We start from the raw sequence: 16,476 nt of genomic DNA on the forward strand, positions 1-16,476 counted from the left end.
TGTTCCTGTATCTTTTCCCTTAAAAAACAAACAAAAAAAAACCCATAAAAAAAGAGATTCCTTATATTAAAAAAAAACAAAAACACAAATATCAAATCATTATGTTGTACACCTGAATCTAGTATGTCAATTATACCTCAAAAAAAAAAAACAACCAACCAACCCAGGGGCGCCTGGCTGGCTCAGTCAGTAGAGCATGCCACTCGTGATCTCGAGGTTTTGAGTTCAAGCCCCACAATGGGTGTAGAAATCACTTAAAAAGTAAATCTTTACACACACACACACACACACACATATACACACACACACACAGCAATGAAGAGACCCAAATCACCCACCTCTACCTGCTTTTCCATGTGTGCTCTGCAAATAAGTTCACAAGGAGAATCATTTATCAGCAAGTAACAATCACTCTGACTTAAGTTCAAACACATTTAAAGCAAATTCCAAAGTGCAACCCTAAACTATCTCCTAATTCCAGGACATGAGTAGTCCAAAATACCATTCCCATTGTGGGCTGTTTCATCCATTTGTTTTTAGAAGTGTGAATACTTCGTAACAACTGAGAAAATCACTATGAGAGAGTAGAAAATACATATTAACAAACTACTACGTTTAATCAGCAACCCCAAGAAGCTAAAAGTCTTCTAACTCTAAGAAGAGTCCAAAATCCACTGTAAAATTATGAGCTCACTTCCAACTATTTGGCATTTAGGGAAGTATCTGACACTGTCATTTTTTCCCCAGTGTTTTTTTTTTTTTTCTTTTTTAAGATTTACTTATTTATGGGGCACCTGGGTGGCTCAGTCAGTTAAGCATCTGCCTTTGGCTCGGGTCATAATGTCGGGGTCCCGGGATCAGGCCCTGCATTGGGCTCCCTGCTCAGCAAGGAGCCTGCTTCTTTCTCCCTCTGCCTCTCTGCCATACTTGTGTGCTCTCTCTCGCTTGTTCTGTCTCAAATAAATAAATCTTAAAAAAAAGAAAAAAAAAAGATGTATGGGGCGCCTGCGTGGCTCAGTCCATTGGGCGTCTCTGCCTTCGGCTCAGGTCATGATCCCAAGGTGCTGGGATGGAGCCCCGCATCGAGCTCCCTTCTCAGCGGGGAGCTTGCTTCTGCCGCTCCCCCTGCTTGTGCTCTGTCAAATAAATAAAATCTTAAAAAAATAAAAAAAAAAGATTTATTTGAGCTTGGCGGGGGGGGGGGGGGGGGGAGACTCTCAAGCCGACTCTCTGCTGAGGAGCCAGACCTAACAACCCTGAGATCAGGGCCTGAGCCAAAATCAAGAGTCTGACTCTCAACTGACCGAACCAACCAGGCACGCCTCCAATGTGCTTTTTATTAGCCTTACTATCAATTTCCCTCAAAATAACACTTTTCTTATTGAAAGCATCTGCTTTAGTTCACTTATGCTAACAATGGACCTGTTTACAAAACAAATTCCCAACTGTCCTTCCTAACAGTCGTTGTTGGGCTGGAAAGAGAATTCAAAGGAGGAACTAGCCTGGCAACCTTCAAAAACAGTGCAGCACAGGGACCCCTCTGTGCCCTGAAACTGGAGGGGTAAGGGCCAGCCAACAAAGCCCACACCCTCAGAGAAACAGTATTTGGCCCTTGGTTTTTGTGTCAGGGTTAACTGCAGAAACAAAAGGCCCAACTCCATGTATTGTTTTCACTACATAAAAAAATAACTCATTATTTATCCATAGACACATGGATAATTTTTCTAAGTGAGTATTAAGAAGTTTCCCTGAGGATGAGCTCTAAAGTAGTTTAAAAGAGCAATTAAGGAATGGCAAGCCTGGCCTAAAAGTACACATGGGTTATCGACCCTTTTTTCTCCCTAGGTCAAGAACACTGCCTATGTGGGAAATACTAGGCCAGCTTTTATGCACAGAAGTTCGATTCCAAGTCCTCCAAAAAGTCTATCTCTGTCTCTTTTCTAGTGCTATTTCTTTGGATGGCAAACAGGAACTCCAAGCTCTCTCTTAGAAAATCCATACCAAACTGCGTAGGAAAAAAAGAAGAAAAGGGGGGAATTTTCTGCTGTCACTTCAAACTTGAGGGAAATTCCAGGGAAAGGTGTAATCCCTTTCTAATAGTACTGCTACTTATTCTGGACGCTCTGGGCTGTCCTGACCTGTCGGACAAAGGTCTCCCAAAGCCGCCACATAACCTGTTACAGATTCTTGTTGGTGTATCCAGCAGGGAGCCCAGCCTACCTCAGAAAGAAAGTCTTCTTGACTTCCCTCCTTGCAAGCCCAAGCGCCAGCCATCAGCTAATAAACAACAGATTGCAACTCTAGGTCTCCTGTTCGGCTATTTGCAAACTGCTTTCTTCCCTCCTTGCCCCCCAAATATCAAGATGCCCAGGGGAAGGCAGAACTGATCTTTTTCATTGACACTGGTGAGCAATGAAAAGCTGAAGAACAAATAAATAACTGGCACCAAGCAAGTATGCAAGCACCTTAAATGAGAGATATTTACCAAACCAAATTAATGCTCCTGATAAATCCAGAAACCCTTATATGCGGCAAGTGATTTTACCTCTTTTTGACCATTTTTCATCAATAAAATGAGGATCTGAATGGCTCACCATTGTCAAAAAACTTGAAAATTTACACAAACTTATTAGCAGGATATTCCTCATCCTTACTTCAGACATGTCCTAAAACTGGAATTGTATAGAAAGGCTTAACCTTTTTGTTTTAAAAAGAAAAATCATCCTAGTGCACCTGGGTGACTTAGTTGGTTGCCCGGCAGCCCTTCGGCTCAGGTCATGATCTCAGGGTCTTGGGATTGAGCCCATGTGGGGCTCCCTGCTCAGCAGGGAGTCTGCTTCTCCCTCTACCCTTCCCCTTCCCCCTTCCCCCCCCACCCAGCTCATGCTCTTTCTCTCTCTCAAATAAAATCCTTTTTTGTTTTTTAAAGATTTTTTTTCTTTAATATAGCAAGAGCAGGAACACAAGCAGGGGGAGTGGGAGAGGGAAAAGCAGGCCTCCCGGCCGAGAAGAGACCCCAGTCCCAGGACCCCGGGATCATGACCCGAGCCGAAGGCAGATGCTTAACGACTGAGCAACCCAGGCGCCCCTTCAAATAAAATCCTTTTTTGTAAGATTTTATTTATTTGAGAGAGAGAGAAGGAGCAGGGAGAGGGGCAGAGGGGCAGAGAGAAGCAGACTCCCCACTGGGCAGGGAGCCGGGCGACTGGACTTAATCCCAGGACTCCGGGATCATGACCTGAACCGAAGGCAGACGCTTAACTGACTGAGCCACCCAAGCATCCCTCAAATAAATAAAATCTTAAAAAGAAAAGAATCAACCTTCCATCCCCAGCCAATCAATGCTGAAATTTACTATAGAAGAAATAATTTCACATTCATCACATTCTCCTCCTTTACAAAAACTAGCCAAAATGCCTGAAAATATTAGCTGACCAGGGACTTGGCAACTTACCTTCTGACTGTACTTAAAAACTTAGCACTTGGGGTACCAGGGTGGCTCAGTCAATTAAGCATCTGACTCTTGATTTCAGCTCAGGTCGTGATTGTGAGATGGAGCCCTGTGCTCATCTCAGCAGGGGAGTCGGCTTCAGAATCTCTCTCCCTCTGCCTCTATCCCTCCCCCTCACTCTTGCGCTCTCTTAAAACAACAACAGCAAAAACAAATCTTAGCAACTTGCATGGAGACAAGCCACCTATACCAAATTCAGGCAGCACCAACCTCACTTGGTAAAGATGAGTTCCCAGAATGAGTCAGGGCTCTGCCTGCTACAGACCCCTGTCAGGATGTGGGACACGGCTTCTAGCTTCTTTCCATCACAGAGCCAGCAAGAAGTCACATTTCCTTCCTGCTCTTCAGTGACTTATTTCCTGTCCCCATGACATGGGAAACTCCACCCCTTCCCATCTTTCACTTTTTAAAGGAACAGGACCATATTACAATTTTTTAATTAAAAAAAAATTTTTTTTAAAGTAGGCTCCACACCCAACGTGAGGCTTGCTTGAACTCAGCACCCTGAGATCAAGAGTCATGCACACCACCAATTGAGCCAGCCAGCGCCCCAGGACCATATTACTTCTGAATACTTGGAAAGGCAGGAAAAATTCAGTGATAGGTATTTTCCCTATCCACAGAATACAACTGGCAGAAAGACACTAATTATTTCAAGCCTGATTTCCACACAGCAATCAGAGTTCCATAAAGCTTGCTTACTTGCCTCCTTTGACATTAGAGAAAATATTAAGATCCCAACAATAAATCTTTGTTGGGAAACACCTTTCTTCACTCTTTTAATCAAACTATTTCTCCCTCAATCAGAAATTAAAACATATGGAAGTCTTAACTGGTGGGATATTATATAACATTCACAGGAAGAAACATAATTTCAAAATCAGTGCCTGGAAAATCTGAAAAATGCATACAAACAATGAACTAGGTCTCAAGTCACCAGCTTGAAAGAAGCTAGTAAAATAAAATGCATGCAAAAAATTTTACACACCAATTTCTTTTATCGTAAGTATGCCTCTTAGCGGTATTCTGAAGGAATAACAAGTGGTAAACAATTCATCTGCCGGCACCCTGTGTAGTAAGTACACTCTATGGTTTATCTAATAATGTCAGAGAAAAGGAAGTGAATTGGAGTAAGAGAGGAGTCCTAGAGAACTTTAAGAAAGTAATTATTTGTAGGTTTGTTTATTCTTTTGTTAAATGTGGATAATACTGGACATACAACTTCTAAGGTTTCAGGATGGTAGTGAGTTGGGCTTTACAAACAAATAGGACACTGCATTAGAGATGTTTAATGGTAAGGCAAATAGACAATCATTTCTCTTTTTAAAAAAGTTTTGCTCTCATTAATGCAAGTTTCACAATCTCTGTATACAGGCACACATTGTGGAGATATTGCAGGTTTGGTTCCAGAACACAGCAATAAAGCAAGTCAAATGAATTTTTTAGTTTAAATCTTATGTTTACACTGTACTTTAGTCTATTATTAAGTGTGCAATAGCATTATGTCTAAAAAAATACGTATCTTAATGAAAAAACACTTTATTGCTAAAAAATGCTAACCATCATCTAAGCCTTCAAGTTGTAATTCCTAATGATAGATCATCATAACAAATATAATTTAAAAAGTTTTAAATACTGCAAGAAATCACCAAAATGTGATACAGAGACACAAAGTGAGCAAAACTGCTGCAAAGATGCACCAACAGACTTGCATGATGCAGGGTCGCCACGAGCATTCGATTTGTAAAAATAAAACAAAACCAAAAAACAGTACCTAGAAAGTGCAATACAGTGAAGCACAATAAAAGGTAGGTATGCCTACAGTTACTTTAGAAAGACTGATAGGAGTATATTCTCCAAAAATACCATGGTCCAGCAAGAACCAAGAGCATGCTTCTGTTCATGCTATGAGAATTTATTGAACACTAACTCCCATGCTACACATTATGCTTGATGCAGCAAACAAGACAGACAAGTTCCCTGTCCTGTTGTAATTACACACAGAAAGGTATCTTTCATTATCTCTTCAGGTTCATAACGTGACCTTGGGAGTTTTCTCTTGCATGGACCAGAGTAGTCAGAAAGGAGTTCACTACCTGTGGGATCTTCTCCTAGTCTCTCTTTGAACTTAAGTTTTCTCATGTGTTGAAACAGAGATAACGCTTTAGTTAACAATAATGTATCAGTAATGGTTCATTAATTCTGCCAAATGTACCATACTGATGTACAGTGTTATTAACGGGGGAAATTGGGCATAGGGAATATAGGAACTATTATGGGTTAAACTGTCTCCCCCACCCCCAAAATTTGTATGTTGAGATCCTAACATCAAGTACCCCAGAGTGTGACCTCATCTGGAGATAGGATCTCTACAGAGATACAGGGCTGGTTATCCTTATAAAAAGACATCTGGACATAGGGATATGTGGAGGAAAGACAGTATGAAGAGACACAGGAAGAAGAGAGCAACCTATATGCCAAGGAACCAACCCTGCCAACACCTTGATTTTGTAACTTTGAGCCTCCAGATCTGTGAGACAAGAAACTGCTTTTTTTTTTTAAGATTTTTATTTATTTATTGAGAGACAGAGAGAGAATGGTAGAGAGAGAGCACGAGAGGGAGGAAGGTCAGAGGGAGCAGCAGACTCCCCGCCGAGCAGGGAGCCCGATGCAGGACTCGATCCAGGGACTCCAGGATCATGACCTGAGCCGAAGGCAGTCGCTTAACCAACTGAGCCACCCAGGTGCCCGAAACTGCTCTTGTTGACGCCACCCAGTGGGTACTTTCTCCCAGCAGCCCTATCAAACTAACACAGGGACTCAGTACCATTCTTGCAGTGGTGTGTTAACCGGTTCTCAAAAAAGTGTATTAAACAAAAAGGCAGGGGGATTTGCTGTCCACCTCTCACAGATAATGAAGACCAAAGCAGACAGATGGCTGGGCAATCCTGCTCAGGGCCAAGGGGAGCCAGAGCAGTCGCGGCACACAGTGAGCAACCAAGTGGAGGACTGGCATCCAGGTTTCAGTCAGTGTTCTTCACAGCTTAAGGTTACTTCAAGATGGGCATAAAGGTGGCTGTAAGTGAGGGAATATGCCGAAGTAAATTATCAATCTAAAATGCCCTGTCTCTGAGCACCTGGCTGGCTCAGTCAGTGGAGCGTGCGACTCTTAATCTCAGGGTGGTGAGTTTCAGCCCCACGTTGGGGGTAGAGATTACTACTTAAAAATAAAAAATAAAGGGCGCCTGGGTGGCTCAGTCGTTAAGCGTCTGCCTTCAGCTCAGGTCATGGTCCCAGGGTCCTGGGATCGAGCCCTGCGTTGGGCTCCCTGCTCCGCGGGAAGCCTGCTTCTCCCTCTCCCACTCCCCCTGCTTGTGTTCCCTCTCTCGCTGTGTCTCTCTCTGTCAAATAAATTAAAAAAATCTTTAAAAAATATCAGTAAATAAAAATTTTTAAAAAATTTTAAAAAAGTCTTTAAAAATAAAATGCCCTGTCTGAAGTGGACAGAACCCCTGAGAGTCATTTTCTTTTCTTTCTTTCTTTCTTAAGATTTTATTTATTCATTCCAGAGAAAGAGTGAGAACACAGCAGGGTAAGGGGCAGAGGGAGAAGGAGACTCCCCGCTGAGCAGGGAGCCCGATGTAGGGCTCGATTCCGGACTCCAGGATCATGACCCCAGCCAAAGGCACATGCCCAACCAAGTGAGCCACCGAGCCACCCCTGAGAGTCACTTTCTAAATACTGGACCAGATTCTGCAGTGAGTAGTGGCTTTGGCACTGAAAAAGAACTAGGTTCTTGGCTCCTGCACTCATTAGCTGGGTAAGCTACTTTCCCAATCTTCCAAAAGTGACCTACCACTCACAAAACCACCACGTGAGCTAAGTAAGTGCACATAAACTGCCTGGCATATAGCAGGTGAGTTCATGCCACAAGCTATATTTAGCTACAACCTCAGAGTGGTGAGAGGGAGATACTGAGGAGCCTAAGAGCAAACAGATTTCACCACTGAATTCTATTTTCTTGCTATTAATAGTAAATAATTACAGAATACAGTGTTTTATACCTTTATTAGCTAAATCAGCATGTGTTGCACTGAGAGGTATACAGAAGCAAGAAAAGGTCACATTCTAAGGTCATGACCTTTGGAGAACAAAGCCCTTTGCTGCTAGGTGTTAACAGGGAACAACAGCAGCAAGTTGAGGGGCCATTCATTTGGAACTTGTTCATCACAATATCCGCAATGTAGGCAACTTGCGGCACCTTCTCTTGAGAATTTACTCAGTTGGGGTCTACTAAGTAGCTCAGGATTATCTATGCAATTAATCTCTCATCATTAGAAAAACAGAATGAACAGCATAGCATAGTCAGCAGCTTAAATAATCTTCAATTCACCCCAGAGGCTGTTCTTCTCTATCCCTAGGGTGGGTAAGAGCAATTTTAGTTCCAGTTTTAAATGAGTATGTGTTACCACTGGGGAGTATCTTTTTATTTTTTAGAGGAATTCTCAGCTCTTCTAACTTAATAAAAGACACTACAGCCTATGTTAACTAATGACCTATGGCCTCCTTCCAGCTCTCATTATGGTAAACCTATTTAGAAACTAAACAGCCAACTGTGGCACTTAACTATTTTTTAAGACGGAATTATTATTACTAATACCTTGGGCTGAACCAGTGGTGCGTACTGCAATCACCTTTGGAGCCTTAAAAGAAGTCCATTGGGGCGCCTGGGTGGCTCAGTCGGTTAAGCGACTGCCTTCGGCTCAGGTCACGACCCTGGAGTCCCGGGATCGAGTCCCGCATCGGGCTCCCTGCTCCGTGGGGGGTCTGCTTCTCCCTCTGACCCTCCCCCCTCTCGTGCTCTCTCTCATTCTCTCTCTCTCAAATAAATAAATAAAATCTTTTAAAAAAAAATAAATATAAGAAGTCCACTGATCAAAGATTCTTACTGAGGACACCTGGAAAGGGAGTCAGAACCGGGGGCACATGAACACTGCAGACTCCGAGCACTAGGACTGTGGTCTCCCTTCATCAAGTTGCAGCCCATCCCCGAGGCACAGACAGCCACTGTTTACACGGAGTTCTACTTTATAACTCTATTAGGAGAAGTAAGTCGTTTGACATCTTTTATAGACATTGATCTTTTTAGGACCAAATCATCTTCTCCAAACAAGTCTATCACATAGCGGTTTAGAAGGAAAAAAAAATAAGTGTATGTGTAGTTTATTTCATTATATGTTATTCTTTCACTGCTTTAAATTATATTTGGAAGATGGGAGTGTATCATTCAATAACCAGATATTAATTTTTCTGTTCCTTCAGATGCATGAGTCCTCAGACTGCACTGTCCAATAGACATGTGGCTACCAGGCACCTGAAATGTTACTGGTCTGGACCGAGATGAGTCATAGGTAGAAAATAAACACAGGATTTCAGAGACTTAGTACAAAAATCAAAATGTAACCTATTTTCTATATTAATTACACATTAAAATGAGAATATGTTGGATATATTACATAAAATACATCATTAAAATTAATCTCATTTGCTTTCTTTTGTAATGTGGCTGCCAGAAAATCCAAAATTACGTACAGCTCAGACTGGACTTCTCTTGGACAGTGCTGTCCTAAAGGACAACAATGATCATTATGTCTTTTTGAATGCTCAAGTTTTAAATCTGATCCAATATTATTATTTGGTCACTGTTATTTATTAATTTTTTTTAAGTAATCTCTACATCCAACATGGGACTCAAACTCACAACCCCAAGATCAAGAGTGGCATGCTCTACTGACTGAGCCAGCCAGGAGCCCCTATTTAGTCACTCTTCAATTCATCTTTTATTTTTACAGTTTATAGTTTCTATCCACTAAGATTTTCCTGTTGATATAACCACCTAATGGCTTTCCATTTATATGTGCACTTCACCAGATACATTGAGGGGAAAAAAAGAGAAATGTCTTAAACACACAACTCTACATAAGAAACCAAAACTGATTTCAAGATCTGCTATCATTTTGGATTCTATCCTGAGTCTACAAAAGAAACCAAGAGGAAGGCACTATTCAAAACTATCTACATTTAAAGACAACACAACTATCCCAACTCCAGTTAGATCCAAACACCCAACCAGAACTTAGTTCAGATATAAGTGAGCAATGCAGCTCCTCTCTCTGGGCTTTCCTTCAGGAACAGCATATAAACCACCTACAGAAAATCTATCAGCGCCTGGGTGGCTCAATCAATTAAGCATCTGCCTTTGGCTTGGGTCAGGCTTCTGACCCAAGGATCAGGCTCCTGATTCCAGGCTCCTAGGATGGAGTCCCCCATCGGGTTCCTTGCTCAGCGGGGAGCCTGCTTCTCCCTCTGCCTGCCGCTCCCCCTGCTTGTGCCTCTTTCTCTCTCTTGGACAAATAAAATCTTTAAAAAAATATATTTAAGTAAAATAAAATAAAAAGAAATAGATCTATTTATCTCCTAGAACATCTTATATATATTCCTTAATAAAGGAACAAAACTGAATTCATCAGGTTTATATAGGAAAGATCTGGCTTGCCACAGCTTCAAAATCCGAAAGGATGTGGCCCTTGCCTACTTGTCCAACACCATCTCAAACCACTCTCTCCGAGCCACAGTGGGCTTTCTGTTCCTCAAACAAGGCGGGCATTTACGGTCTCAGCACCTTTCCACTTGCCATTGTCTCTCCAAATACACTCTTCTGCAGTCCCAAGCATGGCTGGCTCCTTCCCCATCCTGCTAATCTCAGCTACTTGAAAAGGCCTTCCTGTAGTGTATTATCTAATGAAACCTCAATGCTCCCCCACCCCCCATTATCTGGTAGTCCTATTTCATTCCTAACACTTAGGAAAAGCTGAAATTATCTTATCTGCCTCCCCAAACTAGAAAAGTAAGCTCCCCAAGAACACAAGTCCTATCTGTCTTGCTCACTGCTGATATCCCCAGCACATACAGCAGGCACAGTTAACAAGGACTCAAGCGTCTACTGACTGAAGCAAAAAAATCAAAAGCAGCCTTGAAAGACAAAGGTAAGAATCTTAAGAGGTGGGGCGCCTGGGTGGCTCAGCCATTTAGCGACTTCCTTCAGCTCAGGTCATGGTCCCAGGGTCCTGGAATCGAGCCCCACATCAGGCTCCTTGCTCAGCAGGGAACCCTGCTTCTCCCTCTCCCACTCCCCCTGCTTGTGTTCCCTGTCTCTCTCTGTCAAAAAATAAATAAATAAATCTTAAAAAAAAAAAGAATCTTAAGGTGTTAAAATCCAGTAATGCTTATTTAAAAAATTATGCAAGTGGTTTCCTACGTACATATCCTTCTAGTCTTTTATTTTCAGATTACCAATACTTAAGTCTCTTGAAGAACTGACATATTTCTCTATGGATGAAAATATGAAGTATGGATATAATTATATTTTGTTTCCTGAGGATGGAGAGGAAAGAAAGGCTTGCATCACTAAGTAAAAGATGAAATAAGGCTACAATGAAAACACTGAGTATTAGTACAAGATTAGAGAAAATGGAACAAAATATAAAGTTGAGAAATACCGCCCTGGGGGGCGCCTGGGTGGCCCAGTCGGTTAAGCACCTGCCTTCGGCTCAGTCATTATCCCGGAGATCTCGGATCAAGTCCCGCATCCGGCTCCATGCTCGGTGGGGAGCTCGCTGCTCCCTCTGCTTGTGCTGTGCACACTCGCTCTCACCCTCTCTGACAAATATTTTTAAAGAAGAAAAAAAGAGGGCGCCTGGGTGGCTCAGTTGGTTGGGCGACTGCCTTCAGCTCAGGTCATGATCCTGGAGTCCCGGGATCGAGTCCAACATCGGGCTCCCTGCTCGGTGGGGAGTCTGCTTCTCCCTCTGACCCTCTTCCCTCTCGTGCTAGCTCTCATTCGCGCTCTCTCAAATAAATAAATTAAAAAAAAATCTTAAAAAAAAAAAAGAAGAAAAATAAATACTACCTCCCCCAAAAGAAACATACCCTGTAAGACACACTTTACAAAGGTGGCTTTTCCTTTCTTTCTTTTTTTATTAAGATTTATTTATTTTAGGGGCGCCTGGGTGGCTGAATCGGTTTAAGCATCTGCCTATGGCTTAGGTTATGATCCCAGGGTCCTAGGACTGAGCCCTGCATTGCTTCTCCCTCTGCTCCCCCCCCCAACTCCCTGCTCTCTCTCTCAAATAAATAAGTAAAATCTTAAAAAGAAAAGAAAAAGATTTATTTATTTATTTGGGAGAGGACAGAGAATGTGGGTTGGGGGGAACAGAAAGAGAGAATCTTCAAGCAGACTCCCCGCTGAGCCTGCAGCCTGATGACCCAAAAAATCATGACCTGAGCTGAATCCAACAGTCAGACACTTAACCAACTGAGCCACCCAGGTGCCCCCAAAGGTGGCTTTTCAAATCACTAGATAAAAGGATAAATCAGTGGTCAGGACAACCAATTAACAACTTGGCACAAAAAGTTAGATTCCTTCTTCTTACTGTAAACAAAAATAAAATGCCTGATATATTAAAGAAATATTAAAAAACCACTGAAAAATAAAATATTAGTGTCTATTTGATAGGTCTGGGTAAGCCTATTTATTAGTCTTCTCAAGAGATAAAAAGATATTGTATCCATCATAAAAGGATAAGAACATAATAAAGTAATACCAGACACTTCTCCAAATGCTTCACATAATTAATTCACTTAAGTTACAACACTGCCATGAGGTACACACCATTTATTATTACTCTCATTTTACACACGAGGAAACTATACACAATCTTAAATACTATACTACTTCACCTCTCTGCTTCACAGAACAAAAGGGAGCTCCTGAAAATTAAAAATATAAGAATACATATCCAGCAATTCCACTTCTGGGTATTTATCCAAAAGAGGTGAAATCTGGATATCAAAGAGATACTAGAACTCCCATGTTCACTGCAGCACTATTCAAAGTAGCCAAGATTTGGAAAGAACCTAAATGTCCATCAACAGAAGAATGGATAAAGAAAATGTGGTATATACATACAATGGACTACTATTCAGCCTTAAAAAAAAAAAGGATTCTGCAACATGCAACAACACTAATGAACCTGGAAGACCTGATGCTAAGTGAAATAGTGTCACAAAAAGGCAAACACTGCATGATTCCATTTCTATGAGGCATCAATCTCATAGATTCATAGATTCAGAGTGGAATGGTGGTTGTCACGGGGCTGGGAGTAGGCGGAAATGGGCAGTTCTTAATCAAGTTTCAGTTAAATAAGACGAATAAGGGCGCCTGGGTGGCTCAGTTGGTTAAGCGACCGCCTTCGGCTCAGGTCATGATCCTGGAGTCCCAGGATCGAGTCCCACATCGGGCTCCCTGCTCAGCAGGGAGTCTGCTTCTCCCTCTGACCCAACCCCCTCTCATGCTCTCTCTCTCTCTCATATAAATAAATAAAATCTTAAAAAAAAAAATAAGACAAATAAGCTTTAGAGATCTGTTGTACAATGCTCTACCTATAGTCAACAATTATATACAGTTAAAAATTTAAGAGGACAGATCTCATCTTAAATGTTCTTACCACAATAACATAAATAAACAAATCTTAACATCCACGATGTCAGTAAATTGAAAAGCCTTCATGAGAGGTGGGAAGGGCTTTGTAACCTACAGCAATTGGAAGAAAACTTAAGTACTGCCAGTTTGTCCTGTCAGCCTTAGAAGGCACAAGTTTCTGCATACATATAAAGAGCATAACTATATTCTTATAGGGACTGCAGCTGTTCAGAGTTATATAAGGAATGGAGTAAATAAAAATGTTGATAAACATGGGGCCGCCTGGCTGGCTCAGTCAGTAGAGCATGTGACTCTTGATCTTGGGAGTCATGAGTTCGAGCCCCATGCTGGGTGGAGATTACTTAAAAGAAAAAAGTTGATGGGGTGCCTAGGTGGCTCAGTTGGTTAAGCATCTGCTTTCAGCTCAGGTCATGATCCCAGGGTCCTAGGATCAAGTCCCACATCGGGCCGTCTGCTCAGCAGGGAGTCTGCTTCTCCCTCTCAACTTTTCCTCTGTGCTCGCTCGCTCTCTCTCAAATAAATAAAATCTTAAAAATAATAGTTGATGAATATGAAAAAAACATATTATATGAATGTAAGTGGGAAAAAACAAGTCTAGAAAATGCAATCAACGGGGCACCTGAGTGGCTCAGTCAGTAAGGGTCCTGGGATCGAGCCCCACATCAGGCTCCCAGTTCAGCAGGAAGCCTGCTTCTCCCTCTCCCACCCCTCCTGCTTGTGTTCCCTCTCTCGCTCTCTCTGTCAAATAAGTAAAATCTTTAAAAAAACAATGCAATCAAGGAAATCTCCCACAAAGTAAACAGAGATGGAAACAACAGAAAAAAAGATAAATTTAGATGATCAGTTCGAAAGATTCAAAATCCGATTAACAATTCCACAAAGAGTAGAGAAAATAAAGGGGAGAAAAATCAAGGACATAATTCCAGAAAATTTCCCAGAACTGAGGGACATTAACTTTCAGTCCACTAAGTGACCAGCACATTAGATGAAAACAGCCACATGAAAAACATCATTATAAAATTTCAGAATGCTGGGAAAGAGCAGTTCTAAAGTTTCAGAGGTCAAAGGTAACTGACATCTCACGAACAGTGAAAGCCAAAGGGCAATAGAGCAGTATCTTCAAAATGAAGGAAAACTATGTCCAAGCTAGACTTCTATACCCAGCCAAACTAACAATCAATATGAAAGTAGAAGAAAGGCATTTTTAGACATAAACAATTTACCTCCTGTGTACCCTTTTCTCAAGAAGCCAATGGAGAAAGGTGCTCTTCCAAAACAAGAGATTCAATCAAGAAGGAAAGGATATGGGAAAAAGATAATGGGATCCAGCACAAGAGACATAGGAAAAGTCATGAGGATGATGATGTTGAGATAGCAAGCATGACAGCTGGGCAGCTACCTCGAGAACATCCAAAATGGAGATCAGAAAGTATCTCCAGAAAGATAAAACTTGTAATATGGCTAAAATGTTTAAAATATTGAGGAAGTGGGGAGCCTGGGTGGCTGGGCTTCCCGGCTCAGCAGGGAGCCTGCTTCTCCCTCTATAGCTCCCCCATGCTTGTGTTCCTTCTCTCGCTATCTCTGTCAAATAAAATCTTTAAAAATAAATAAATAAAATAAAAAATAAAATACTGGGGAAGATTTACACTTCTGGGTAGAGTTTAAAGATTAATTACTGATGAGAAATAGAAATTAAACAAAACAGACCAAAAAAAGGTATTAACAACAGAGAAAATAAAAAGCTATGCAAAACAGGAAATTAACCATAGCATGTAAAGTGATTTGGCTGTAAGTTATACACAACCATAAACCTCCTACAATGAACACTGCTCTAACCAAAATTACATTATAACCAGAGTGACAATAAATGTGAATGTGTGAGGTGGTCAGGGAATTCTACCAGAAACCACTACCATCCAAGGTGGGAAATTAACAGATAATACCAAAAACCAGAAAATCACTAAGTAGCAAAATAAGCTTATTATGTAGAAGCAATAGCAAAAGAAACAGTAGAGTTGGAAATGACTGCTTCTAGAAACTAGGAAGGATTTTTACACATGTATTAAGTAAAACAAAAAAATACAATAAATATATAAAATGCTTTTTAAACTTAAGAAAATATACTGAGGGACAATCAAATGTATACATAAGTGTATTCATGTCTATCACATAGTTATCAGACAGGGAAAAATGCAGAAGAGCCTAAATGTCTACCAAAAAAGAACCAGTTAGATAATTTTAAATTACATGGCACATCCATGATGAAATGCCATGAGTCATTTAAAAATGCAAATGGGGAATGTTAACAAGAACCAGGTGAGACAAGAAAGTCCAGCCCAGATTTTGATTAAACACACACCACATATCCAAGTAACACACGCATGAAGAGAGACTATTCACCAAAATATTAACAATGATTATATATATGTCAAGTTTATGGATGATCTTTCAATACTTCCTAATGAATAAACGTGTTATTAAGTTAGTTAAAATAAAAAAGGTTAACTGTTGATTCTACAACTTAGAATAGAATCAGAGAGGAGAGTAGACCTACTTTATCATCTTGTTTCAGTTTAAGCTGAAAAATAAACACTGCTTAATAAGAACCCAAAACGTCCATTAAGGAATCTTCTAGATAAATAACTCTTAACATAAGGCTGGTTTTATAAGCCAATGAGGTTATTATTAGTTCCTTTTAGCACCATGCATTTACCTTATGTGAACAACGATTCAACTTGCACTGGATCCCAAACAGACACTACCCGCAAAAGAACACTGGCAGTGTCACGGCCTTCTCCAATTTACAAAGTCAGGATACAATTCTGGAAAGAGAGGAAAGAAGCAGTGATAAGACAACTACCCAAATCCCGCAGATTGTATCGTGAAATACAGATGCTTGAAATCTCTAAGCAAAAACTCCACTTTAACCCTCAACTTTACTCCAAGTGGACACAGGCTTCTCTCTCAAAGCATACTCGCCTGAGGGTCTTCTGTCTCACACATGTTTTTATCCATCCACCCCCTACATACAGTAAGGCCGCAGAATGGCAACTAAAACCTTCCTCTTAAAACCTGATACTCACTGGCAATATTTCAGGTGCTACGGTTTGCATTATGCAAGACTAATTTACGAACTCCATAATTTAACCTGGACAATTACTTCAGAAGAATTAGATTCCTGAAACAAAAAAATGTAACTGAGGTATGCCGAACTGAATTTAACACGTTTCAAGTTAAAACTTCCCATCCTCATCCCTCAAAGCACAAAATAAACCTTCTGATCCAGTTATTTAAATATTCTCAGATCTAAACATTACTAACATAGCCATACATCAAAGCTATGTAGTATTATCCAAAACAAACAGGAAAACAAAGTTCCAAGATCACCATGTAATGTCCTTAC

General features: G+C 41.0%; 1 protein-coding gene across 3 annotated transcripts in view; it reads right to left on the reverse strand.

Moving 5' to 3' along the window:
* The window catches only part of THRAP3 (thyroid hormone receptor associated protein 3), a 74,530-nt gene that overhangs the window by 30,608 nt on the left and 27,446 nt on the right, over positions 1–16,476 (reverse strand). For 2 of the 3 annotated variants that reach the window (XM_028113590.2, XM_028113591.2), the window contains exon 2: positions 15,787–15,895. The gene's annotated coding sequence lies outside the window, so the exon portion shown is untranslated. Of the gene's footprint in view, positions 1–3,721; positions 3,819–15,786; positions 15,896–16,476 lie in introns of those variants that run through there. The other variant, XM_028113592.2, reaches the window with a different exon arrangement.

This window comes from Eumetopias jubatus, unplaced genomic scaffold, assembly GCF_037043125.1.
Source record: "Eumetopias jubatus isolate StellerSeaLion01/CBP00866 unplaced genomic scaffold, mEumJub1_p1.0 scaffold_4, whole genome shotgun sequence".
In the NCBI taxonomy this organism is placed as follows: domain Eukaryota; kingdom Metazoa; phylum Chordata; class Mammalia; order Carnivora; family Otariidae; genus Eumetopias; species Eumetopias jubatus.